We start from the raw sequence: 12,475 nt of genomic DNA, 5'->3' as shown, positions 1-12,475 counted from the left end.
GGCCACCCCCAGGGACTGATATGAATAAAGCTGGAGAACTGGGGAGAATGGTTTGTAATGAAGCCCTCAATACATCTTCAGCAGGCCACCAATCTTCTGCTCTAATTTTAACCTCTGCTTGGAGATATGATGAGACCATTCCATCTTCCTATCTAAGGTGACACCCAAGTATTCAAAAGTGTGAACCCGCTCGAGTGGTGTCTGATTAAGTGTTGGATTTGATCGAGAGGTATGGCAAGGATTAAAAACCATGTACTTGGTTTTGGACACATTAATTCCCAATCCCCTGTCACTACAACATTTGCTAAACTAGTCCAGTACTCTTTGGATCCCCATGGGCTACTTAGCAAGAAGGAGAGTGTCATCTGCAAATGTGAGGGCAGGAACTGTCATGCTTGCTAATTTAGGTGCATCATTGCCACACATTTAAATAATTAACAAGACCGTTAATAAACAGAGTGAAAAGGATCGGGCCAACACAGAGCCCTGTCGCACTCCTTTACTCACTGAAAATGGTACGGTCACTTTGCCCAACTCCCACAACGTACCTGGGCATAATTATATTTATGCAACCTCTCAAATGATTCTACAGATATACTCAGGAACACCCATCTCGCTCAACAAAAACCAGAGAGTTGACCTTGGGACCAAATCAAAGGCCGCTCTAAGGTCCACAAAGATGCCGTAAAGTCTGCCTTTACCAATTGTAACTGTCTTCCAATATATTAACTGTAACCTAAAAGTTTGATCGATGGTTGAGGTACCAGAGCAAAAACCCACAAGGAAGGGACATAAAACCTTGTTCTCATCTAACCATTGCTGAAGCCGAAAAAGAATAACCCTGCTAAATGATTTCTGGGTGGTGTCAATTAGGCTGATAGGCCTATAGTTTGCAAGGTCCAAAGGACAACCTTTTTTATACATAGAAAAATTTCGGCTTCAGCTCATGAGTGAGGAATCTGCAGGCCCGTCAAAAAGGCGTTAAACACCAAGGTATGATAAGAGCCCTACATTTTAACAGATCTGCCGGAATTTTATCGATACCTAGAGCTTTATGCGGAACTACCTTCCTATTTGCTTGCTCCACTTCTTCAAAGGTAACAGGGGGAAACACCTCAGAGCTATTGGACCCTTATTTTGACCAGATTGTTTCTCTTTGGCTCTCCAGGTAGAGTTCACTACCTTGTTGGAGTGAGTGTAAGCTAGCAAAGTGGGAAATCCATGCCTCTGCTGCTTTGTTGTTCTCTATCTTGGCAGCCCCTTCAGCGTTGCCTGTTGCAACAATATTCCAAAAGGTGGTATGGTTTTTTTCTCTAGTTTCTGCCAGCAACAACTCCCAATTCTCACGATCCTAATCTTTTTAGCTTGTTTGATGGATTTATTATATCCAGTTCTATTTCTTTGGATCTCCACCCTGTTCTTGGTCTTAAGCGGTATTATCAAATACATTGCTTATTCTACCATGAGGGAACATCCCTTTTTTGTACCCTGGTTCCCCATCTCTGTATAAAAACAGTTTTAAGATCCTCAAAGAGTTTAAGATGTACTTTTCTTATTAATTTAAGGCAAGTTACCTGATCTAAATCAAGGTCAAGGTTGGCATGGGCTCCCAAACTCTGTTTGACTAGGGTATAAATACGCCTCATGGTCTCTTCTGATCGGCGCACCTGACGCCATTGAATTTGTCTCCAATTATGGGATGGCTGGTATCTAACATCCAAGCACTGGAAATTCATAACTGAATAATTACTCATGGTTAAACCAAGAATGAGTTCTAATGGGTTGTGGTCACTTTCTATTCCATTGATAATGACTATATTCAAGACATGCACAAGAGCCCAACGTCAACCAATATATAATCAATTAAACTCGTAGAAGTTACTCTTTTAAATGTACGTTTCCCATCCCTGTCTGAGTTGTCCTACCATTGCAAGCACGGATGCCCTGGTTTAGAGTTATAACGTTCATTTGAATTGCAAGTGGGGAAAATTTCTTCATGGGACAGAGAGTAAGGTTGGGACTAGACCAAAGTCTGTCTTCTTCAGAGAGAGATGCACAGCAGGGGATATCCAAGGGTTCAAACTGGCAGTTAAAATCACCTGCTACAACCTTTAACACTGTTGGAGATAAATTTACCATAAGGGATTCAAGGTGACTTAAAATGGGTATTCTAATTTGCTAGCTGAGGGTCTCAGATATAAGTTATAAATACTAATGGTGAGAACTGAAAAAAGTGGAATTGTAACACACAAAACATCCTTAGATAGCTCCTCTGAGCTCAACACGGTACCACCTACATGTGACCCTACCCATGTCAATAGGCCACCGGAAGGTCTACTCCGAGTGCCTGCTACAGCTGCTATGCCATAAGAAACATACCCAGATTGGTTAATTTGAGAACAATCCCACGTTTCTTGAAAAAGACAAATGTCATAATCACCAAAAAATGCCTTCCAGTTTGAGTGAATATGTTTTGAACAAATACCCACAATGTTCCATGATACTATCCTCAGGGTGGGTTTTCTCCCCGTGTTATCATTAATTGTAGGCTCTCCCAAACCTAGTACAGTAACTCCCTGAGGACTATGGGAAGGGGAGAATTCAGTTTTTTTGGGGTTCTATCTTCGTTGACTTAGAGCTCTGAGGATCTAGGCAATTTTTAAAAGGGGAGAGAACCTGACTCCCTGAAACTACACCACTTACTGGCTCATCCGAAGATAAGTTTTCCACATAAGAAGTAGTTGAGCTAGTTTTTGAGGACCCAGTTGGAGCACCCCCATTATGCTGAACGGCCCTGGTAGAATGGGATATACACAGGAAATCGTTGTGAGCTTTGAGTCAATCAGCTTGATCAAGGGGCCCAAATCTGTTGTAAACTGGAACATTATAAGTGTCACGAATCTGAGTCTGATTTATGCCAAGATTACATTTACCATGTATATTTTGGCCTAATGGTAAAAAATGATTCAAGACGGCTCTATTAGGTACTTTATAAAAATATCCTAAGGGAAGAAGAGTCAATCTTGATGCCTCCACACCTCTCAGGAAACATATAACATCATCAAACAGCAATTCACGGGCTACGCCACGTTCTCTGAAATATATAATTATGCAGTCACCCGCTTTATCTGTCAATCCTTTCCCCATCCACCTCACTCTATGGGTAAAGAGAACATTGTTTGCCAGTGACAAAGGGAAATTTATGTTAGTACCCAGCCAATATAAACACTTATACTTAAGCTCAAAAAACATTCCAGACTGACCCGATCTAGGGCCTGGGACACCCCCCAGCACAGCCACATAAGGACAGGCTGCATGGGGCAAATCAATCACAGGTAGATTCCTGGTTTCTTTAGGCCCATTGTCAGCCACATTTTTATCCGATCTGGCCTGTTGCAAAGTACATTCTTGGACTCTTTCACAGGGATTCATTAAAGAACTGGCAGTCTGGCTCCCATCTGATGAAGAGGCCCCTGTAACTAGTGTACCACCCCTTCTTCTGCTGTGGTGCTGAGCAACTGCTCAGCTATTTTTAGGCAAGGGGTCTGGGCCGACACCAATAGTCCTGGACTGATCCATCGATGGCAACGTTTTTAAGTGAGATTTAAACAGTGCTTCCACCTCAGTTAATCTGGCCATCATTGGGGAAAATTCCTCCTTTATCACTTATTTAATTTTATCAAGTAGCTCACCCATAAGTTCATCCCCCCAGATGGGCTTCATTGATCCGTTTAAACCCATACTTCCGGATGTCTGATTAGCACTGTCCATGGATGAAGAAGGACACACATGGATGTCCTTGAACTGGTACCTTACTTCTAGTTGCACGTTCAGGTTTCTTAGAAACTTGGTGAATCTCATTATTTTGTGCTGGTTTAGGTATCTTGCGTTTAAGCCCTGGTGTCAATAACTGCACAGTAGTAGCTGGGTCAGGTTGAATTGGAGGTGGATGTCCCACTGAATCCACCAGGTCAGTAGACAAATTACAAGGTGTTGCATTTGGCCCCATATGAAGCCCCCCTCCCTCCACCAAGCGTCTCTGCTCAGTGAGTTCGAGTTTAGTGCAGATTACCCTAATATCTCTCTGGAGCATTCAATCAATGGAGGTAGGCTTTGGAGGTGAACTTGATGGTATAGCCTGGGCTCCCCAAACACACATATTTTTCCGCATGTTTATAATCCCGATCTCATATGGATATTAAAAACAGGGGGTTCCAACACCAGGTTTCTATTAAAAGTGGAATCCCAGTTGTATCCCAGATAATCATATAACATATGCAAGGGGCACACTCACCCTTTTTGGCACAGTTCTCGAGATTCAAACCACGAGGGACGCCTCTGATGTTTATTAATGGTGATCCAGTGCCCTGCACTCCCGTCAGGGCTGAGAATGTTGGGGGATGTTGTATCCCACCCCATTGATACTGTCATCAAACTGCCATCGATGAAAGAGGCATAAATATCACTTTTAAATCACTGTGCTCAATAGTTCCTAAGTGCCAATAGGGGCACTCGGGTTCAATAAATTTCCGACGGTCACTCCAACAGGTCTGCACAGCTTCAGCTTCCAGGCAGGTGGTGATCAATGGATCTGTCCCGGGGCCACGCTGATCAGCCTCTTTAGCTCACAAAGCTCTGCAGCCAGCCTCCGTGACCGCCCCGTGGCCCCCACTCACTCACCGCACCAGGGGGTGTCCGCTCTTCTGATGTGTCTGTTCGCAGCCTCCTCCGAGGCCACAGCTCAACACGAGCCAGTTCCTGCGGGCACGGTGTCACTTGTACTCGCCCTCTTGTGCTAGCAGCGAGACCACAGCCTCCAGAGGTCAAGCCGCACCCGCAGTCCCATGGGGCACAGTCTGTCAGCCACCACTGGCCCACACGCCTCAGGAGACCTCCCAGCAGGGCGCTCCGAGATGGGCTTCAAATTAAAACTAATAGTGCAACTGCCTATGGTCAATGCTCAGCAAAAGAGTTTCTGATGCTAACATGTGATGAGGCCGGATTCTTGCCTACCTGGTTATCCCCAAGAATCCTCTCAGTTCGCCAGGATCTTTTTATCTGCTAAATAGTGTGGAGAGGAGGAAATATAATTATTAAAACATACTCGCCAACATTAGATCTCATTTGGAAAGGATCACTGACTCTGAATCTAAAATTTGTAGGATTTTATTACGACCAAGAATAGCTGCACATACAAACACCTTAGCACAAGGTGAAGAAGATAGAAGGGTACTAATACAAATGCAAGCCTACGTAGGATTCTCATCCGACTCAAAACAAAAAGAATCACTGACTCTAAAAGCATCAAGAGAGCAATGGTTAAGCCAATGTCCAAATTAGGAATCATTAGTCTAAATGGAAAGAAAAACGTTAGTCTATCCCTACTCTATCTCTAAGGTGACATCCCTGCTTAGCATTCCCCTTCCCAGGCAAGAGAACAAAAAGGTGTCAGAAGTGAAGACTTCCTAAGAAGTACATTCACCTAGTCAGAGCTCGTTCTAAGATGCTCTTTCTAGCTTCCCATCTAAACCTCAACTGCTCAACCCTCCGGGGCACTGTCCCTAATACAAAATCCCAAAAACGTAGAACACGCCCTTAGGCACACCTCTTCAGCCAGGTCTTCTTCCAGTACTTTTCCATCAAAACTTGTAAGTCATCCAACGACGGTTAGCTTGACCTTGGGTCCCGGGCACCTTCTCCGCTGAATGTATCATCCTCACATTCCATCGTACACCCCTGTTGGCTTCTCATAGTATCCTAACTCCTAAAACAAAGACCTAGTTTCACTAACGAGCTAAATGTCCTTGCACCTGCAACAGAAACATGGGAACAAAACTTTTTCTCTTCTCTAAGATTTTCTTCGTCCTACAACCCAAAGCCTTTACCAAAGGAAATCATTTTCGGCCTACAACATTTAGCTAACATATGAAAATGAACAGGCCTTTCTCTTCAAATGTATATGCGATCAGGCCTTTACACTGTTAAACACATTACTAAATCACACTCTCAGCATTAGTTCTTATCCTTGTATACGTGAATAAGCAACTTGCACGTGTAACTTTAATATGGTACAGGTACACGTTTAACCTAAGACATTGCATTACATGAAACTAATCATTATGCTTTACTAAAATACATTCACAATAGTCTGCAGCAGTACTCTTCACGAGAAGCATTATTACATTTCTAATCACCTCTATGTTAAACGATTCTAGTAATAAATTTCTATGGCATTCTTAACCTACATCGATTAATATACGGGTGCTGACTAACGGTGAATATGATGCACCCCTACAAATTTCAGAATAACATGACGCTCTTATCACATGGCTGCAACAAACTAAAAATTGGTTCCTGGAGGCCAGTTAACGGCAAAGTAACTTTAGACCTGAAGCTGGGCAAGGCATTTTGAAATTCACGTATGATCGATCAATTGAATAAGTCAATGCCTTTCCACTGGAATTCCTATTTCAATAAGGAGGATAAATTACTTGCTTGCTCTGAAGATTTTATGGTGAAAGTTACCAATGAGATACAGGCTGCCTCTAAGCAGTTAACAAAGAGGGTAAACGTATTAAAAAAATGCCCACAATAGGACAATCTCTGCATAAATGGATAAACTAATTGACCTTTAATTTATTGTTTATTCTGATCTCAGAAACAAAGCACTACGTAAAAAAAGAAAAAATATTTGCTTAACCTTAAAATACATAGTAGCTGATTAGAAATGGCTCAGTTTGGGGAGGGACCAGGGGACCTTCATGTAGGAAGGTAGAATCTGACTACATGGTTGCCCCCACTTTTTACCTGGTGTTTTGATGGTTTTTTACTTAGTTTGGCTGGGAACCTGCTAATCAGGTCCCCAGCCTATCTACTTTCTCTTACAAATTGATTCCATGTACTTTAGGTACACTCCAGATTGGATTCTTGGGTACCCTTGTGAGTCCCTAGTATATGGTATACTATGTACCCAGGGCATAGGTACCCCAGAGGCCAACCAGGGGCTGAAGCATGTATTGTGCCACCCCTGGAAAGCCCTCCAAAATGACAACACAGGTCTGCTACTGCAGCCTGGGTAAGGTGGTGCATACACCCCTTACTGAGTTATAGGTTCACTATACCTCACCTATCACTGCACATAGTAACCTATCAGTCACCCCTATGGCAGGCCTTATCAATCCTGAAGGCAAGGTGCTTGGTTATATGTGAGAGGGTGCCCAGGCATGAGCTAAGCCCCTCTGCAGCCTTCGGAATCTCTTCTCCGGGGTTGTCAGTGGTGCAGCCTGACCATATACTCTTAAGTGCATTATAACCCAACGGTAAATGCTAACTTTGCACTGGCTGCACGGAAACATGTCGTGTTTGTTGTCAAACACCTTGGAATCACACCCCCACACCAGTAACTGGTGTGGGAGTATGATCCCACCCTTCTAGAGGGAGAGACATGACAGCACCGATATACCTGATACTAACTTAACAGAGACCTGACATCACAAAATGGATGCTGCAGCCACAGACACGGGTCTGGCCTTCTGCTGCTGACCGAAATTCTGGCAGGGGAGGCCTGGACAATAGGTTTCCTGTCACAGGGAGGTGTAACCACCTCCCAGACAGGCTGATGTGTATTGGGGCTGGGTGGGAGCACTCTCAGAGTGCTTTGAAGTCCTGCACTGGGGGCACATTTGATGTCCCTGTGCATAGTCCAGCTCAAACTGGTTCAGGGGCTTCCAGCTCCTGCTCTGGCATTAAAAATGGACAAAGGAAATGGGTGTAGCCACCCCTCTTTCCAAACCCTCCCATAGATGGGTCCCTAGAGTTAGTCCAACCCCTTCCTTAGGTATAAGTAAGGAACCCCTGGCAACAAGACTTTAGATATCCCTGGACGAAACTCTGAAGCTGAATCCTGGAACTTCAATGCTCTACTAAAGACTAGAGGACTGAAGAAATCTCCCTTGGGGTCAAGGAGTGACTCCTCTGCTTGGCAGGCACCAACAAAGCATTTTGCCGGTCTGCATCTCCGAAGCTCCTGCCGGACTCCGAAGTATTTGCAGCCAAGGGTTGTTGTGTCCAATCCGGGCACCAATGCTGCAGCACTCAACATCCTTCATGGGACAGCTCGAATTCAGCTCCTGGTCGCCCTCGACGCCTCCTGGGCCTCGTGGCTAAAGAGTCAAGCTTCACCTTCTTCACCTGAAACACCCGACATCGGTGGGCATTCGTCTATCGTGCCCCTGGTCACTGGCAAGTGACCCAGATTCTGTCCCCTCTGCTTTCAGGTTCTTCTCGACTTCGATCCAGGCTTGCATCTCTTCGGACACTTCTCATCGTCCCGGTAGAAGCACTTCTTTGCCAGCTCCCATTGAAAACGACAACGCGATCCGACACCATTTGACACCTATGCACCCGGCTTCCCTGGGTGAGGTAACACAAGTACTCCGGTGCTCCCGTGGGTGTTGACCCTAGAACTTCCTAAGTTCTAAAGGGTTTGGTCCTGACTCATTTCTAAGCGTCCCTAATCTTTACAAATCGAACCGCGACTTTCCCCATAGAAGCTAACAGGAGCTTGCGGCTGTGTTCTCACACTGCACACGGCCCCCGTGGGTCCCCTGTGTCACTACCTTGGCTGTTCCTTGGGGTCCCAACGATTCTACAGGCTCTAGTCCTTGTGTCTAGTTAAATTGTGGTTCTTATACCACTATTTTAGTATATGGTTTGGCTCGCCCCAGGGCCTGACGTGTATTTGTGCTATTTTACTGTACTATTTGAAGTGTAACTTATGTGTTTTGACCTCTAGCCTCATAAAGAGACTAGGAGGGTGTGTTTAGAAATGAATACATATATTTGATATATATACCTGGTGTGGTTGTCTTTCATTTCATTTCAAGAGATTATAGACTGGTAAAACAAGCTGCTTTACATTCCTTCAAGACTTAGCCTGAAGGCTCGCCTCCATAGCTACCACTAGGATAGCTTTCAATAAAGGTTGTCTTTTAACCTATCATCAATAAGGGGTTGTCTGGACTGGTACAAGGTGCCCACTATAACTAGTGGACAGGATATACCAGGTCAACTTCTCACACTCCACATATGTTTCTGAACTGAAAGATGGCACACCCACTGTGGACAAGGATACAAGCACTATTATATGTGATCTCAGGGATTACAATAGAGATTGACTTCTCAACAACTGCTTTAGGTGTGAATCCTAACCCCCGCTCCTTGGAACTCAATGACTACTCCAAGTTATTAGTGGACCTCCTCCTCTCCTTGGTAACCAAAGCAGAACTCTCAGACTAGAAATCAACATCCCCTAGCTCCGTCCATAAATGTGGAACTTGCTATGTTCCATTAGTGGTGCTGACAACATTCTACACACAAAAATACACGACACCTCCGGTCCCAGATGACTTTGGGATGCTTTCGACAAATACCTTCAGGAAGGTAAACCCCCATGATTCCACCTTCCAGACCACCCTCCTTCTCAGGATGTACCTTGTCTGTTTGCTCACACCTGACTGGCTCTCTAGATAGGTATTGTGAGTCCCACCCATTGAAGCCAATCTTCCTCACCTATCCCTGGCTTTCTCTCTCTTTCCTCCTTCATCCCACTTCAGAGCTTCTCCCTTTCTCGGCACCTTCTCTCTCCCCTCTCATGAGCCATCAGACTTTTTTCTTTGTATGCTCATGTTGGACAAGATTAATCAGTGCAATGATTCAGTATCCCGCAATTCCTCCAACGCTGGACCTCTCTGTATTTCAATATAATTGAGACGGGAGACATTTCATATGTATTTGTCATGATATACACCTGATGCCATTGCCTTTCTCCCATGTATTGTAGCAGGAGTGTACTACGTATCCTTCTGATTGATGACTGCTCTTTCTGTTTCTTTTGCCATTCTATAAAATAAAAATTATCAGAACAAGAAAAAAAACCAAGATGATGTAACATGCTTTAGCTGAATATCCAATTACACCGCTTCACTGGCTAGTAGAGGACTTTCCTGTGTAGGCCTGTGTAGAGCCATGTGACACAAACTTGCCTCCAGAATCCAGAGCAATGCGATTGGAAACATCTGTTCGAACATCTGTAGAGAATTGAATCTCACTTTATTGGGAAAAAAAATGGCTCAGTTTACAGCATACAGTGTGCAATAAAAAGTCAATGCTGTTCTGGAGCCTAATTGTGTCTCACCATAGAACTAAAAAAGCTTTGTCCATTGTTTCAGTCCTAAGCACAGTATGAACTGAATACATTTCTAAAGTGTATCTGGAAAATAGGACCTCAGAAATCAGTAAAGGGACCTTAACGTTTATACAGGATACACCGAACTCTGCAGAGGAGGTAATCCCTCCGAAAAGCTAACAGATAGCAGCATATATAAAAAGAGCAAGAGCTTCTGCAGCAATGGATCCAGAAGAAATACTTGCAAAAGTTTCTTTAAAGGGATCCAGAGGCATGGAGAACATTTTTAACTCCGCTCTTTGAATACTGTTATCAAACAGGACAAATTCCCTATTCTTGGAAAGGGAGTACCATAATACTGCTCCACAAGAAAGGTGTCTGTACTCTTCCAAGCAAATTTCATCAGATTGCTCTTCTTGACACTACAGGAAAGATCTTCGCAGCAAGCAATTTGGAGCAGCTACAGGATCAGGCTTTTGTTTAAGGGATAATCCCACGCAAACCAGTTGGATTTAGACCCAAACTTTCGGCCACTCATAATATTGCAATTGTTCAAACTTTGATTGTTAAGCATGTTGTAGTAAAGTTGCTAATTCTCTATACTGTTTTTATTGACTTTTGACAAAGTGGAGAGGCCGAATTTATGAAGGGATCTACTTGTGCTTGTTATTCCTAAAAATTTAAGACTAATTATAGCACTACACTCTTCTGCAGAGTACTGTAGAATATTGATGGGAGTGAATAAAGGCCTAACTCTCAAATTTCAAACAAAAAATGGTCTTAAACAGGGTTGTCTGCTGGCTCACCTTCTGTTTTCTATCTAGCTACATGGTTTACCAGCCCAATTCGCAAATATTCCGAATTTTCTGGAAATTAGGTGGAAATACCCTAGAAATAGTAAAAACTTTCACATATCTTGGAAGAGTGTTTTCTCAGATTTTTGAAAATAAAGCTCATTTCTCACATCTAGGTAACAAGGCTTGCACAGACTGGTGCTCAATATCATTCAATTAAATACATCCCTGTAATTTGTTCTGATGATTTCATCAAGCACTAGGTCTTGTTTCAACTCCATAGGTTCCAAGCTTCATTTTGATACTGTGGCAATAAGAATAAAAATTGAACTTGATGGTCCTGGGTCTGTATCATGATCATGTTCTAATTCAGTATGCAGGCTCGTAACATGCCCATGCACGTATTTTTGCTCAAATTGTGCTGTGTGCAGTACATACATGGAAACAAAGATCAGTGTCTGTCTCTTCATGTTTCTAAGCTGCATTGCCTGCAATTTAATATATGAACTCATAGATATTCTAAGTTAATATATATATACTGTAGACAGCGCAGGTTCAGCATAGAATGCACATGGACCTCTTCTGAGCTCGTTCTTTGTTGCTGAAGATGTTCATGAAATGAACTTTGTCCTTCTTTGTGAGGTAAGGCAGCTTCTACAGGAAGGTTTTTCAGATCACACCCATTCAAATCTCAGAAGAGGAGTGTTAGGTACAGCACCTTATTCTGTAGGAGTCTAATGCACAGTGATCTTGGTTTCCACAGTCTTGACACCTGAGCTTCTAGAAAGCAAAGCTCCATTCTACTGCTCAGTAAAGAAGGGTGACATAACGGCAGTGTCTTTTCCCCTGCATTGAGACCCTGCTCATAGTTCAGCTGTCAATCTGCCGGCCACTATACTGCAATGTGAACAGTGAGCTGAACCCATATGAGGTGAGCTATCCTCCCAAAGTGAGAGTGGAAGTAGGTCCTTGAAGTCCTGGGACCTTGCACATGGTCAAAAGTACAGATTGGTTGGCTTTCCATGGCCCCAAATGGTCATAGCGAGGGCATTCATCACAGAAAAGTACTTGGAGTCAGTGCCTGCACTTCTACTGCTTTGATACCTGAAGGTACTAAAGCAGTAAAAATCCAGTGTTTCCGGTTTCTACTGAAAAACAAATATTCCCTTCGGGGCTTTAACTGGAAACCCTAATAATGTTTTATGTCTCATTAAGTGAAAGAAATATTGCTTAAAGTTGAAGAAAACACTTTTTTTTACCACATGCAGATTTGCAAAAAGGCCTTCAGCTCAACTACTAAATAATCTACCAGATATCCAGTTTTTGAGACACTATACAACATGTCACTGTACCCACTTTTCTCCTTTTTACCTTTGCATAGTAAAGCACATCATTTATAGTTTAAAACACTTTCAGTCCCTTTCTCAGAGCTGGACAGCAAGGCATCAGTGAAACTTCCTGCAGGGGCTGGTAAACCCACTTTCATTTAGATATG

General features: G+C 43.4%; 1 protein-coding gene across 2 annotated transcripts in view; it reads right to left on the bottom strand.

Moving 5' to 3' along the window:
* Nucleotides 1-12,475, bottom strand: part of SOAT2 (sterol O-acyltransferase 2) — a 467,803-nt gene that overhangs the window by 215,078 nt on the left and 240,250 nt on the right. The gene's annotated exons all lie outside the window — the stretch shown is intronic.

Source organism: Triturus cristatus, chromosome 4_1 (assembly GCF_964204655.1).
Source record: "Triturus cristatus chromosome 4_1, aTriCri1.1, whole genome shotgun sequence".
In the NCBI taxonomy this organism is placed as follows: domain Eukaryota; kingdom Metazoa; phylum Chordata; class Amphibia; order Caudata; family Salamandridae; genus Triturus; species Triturus cristatus.
This window is presented reverse-complemented; position numbering and strand designations above follow the sequence as displayed.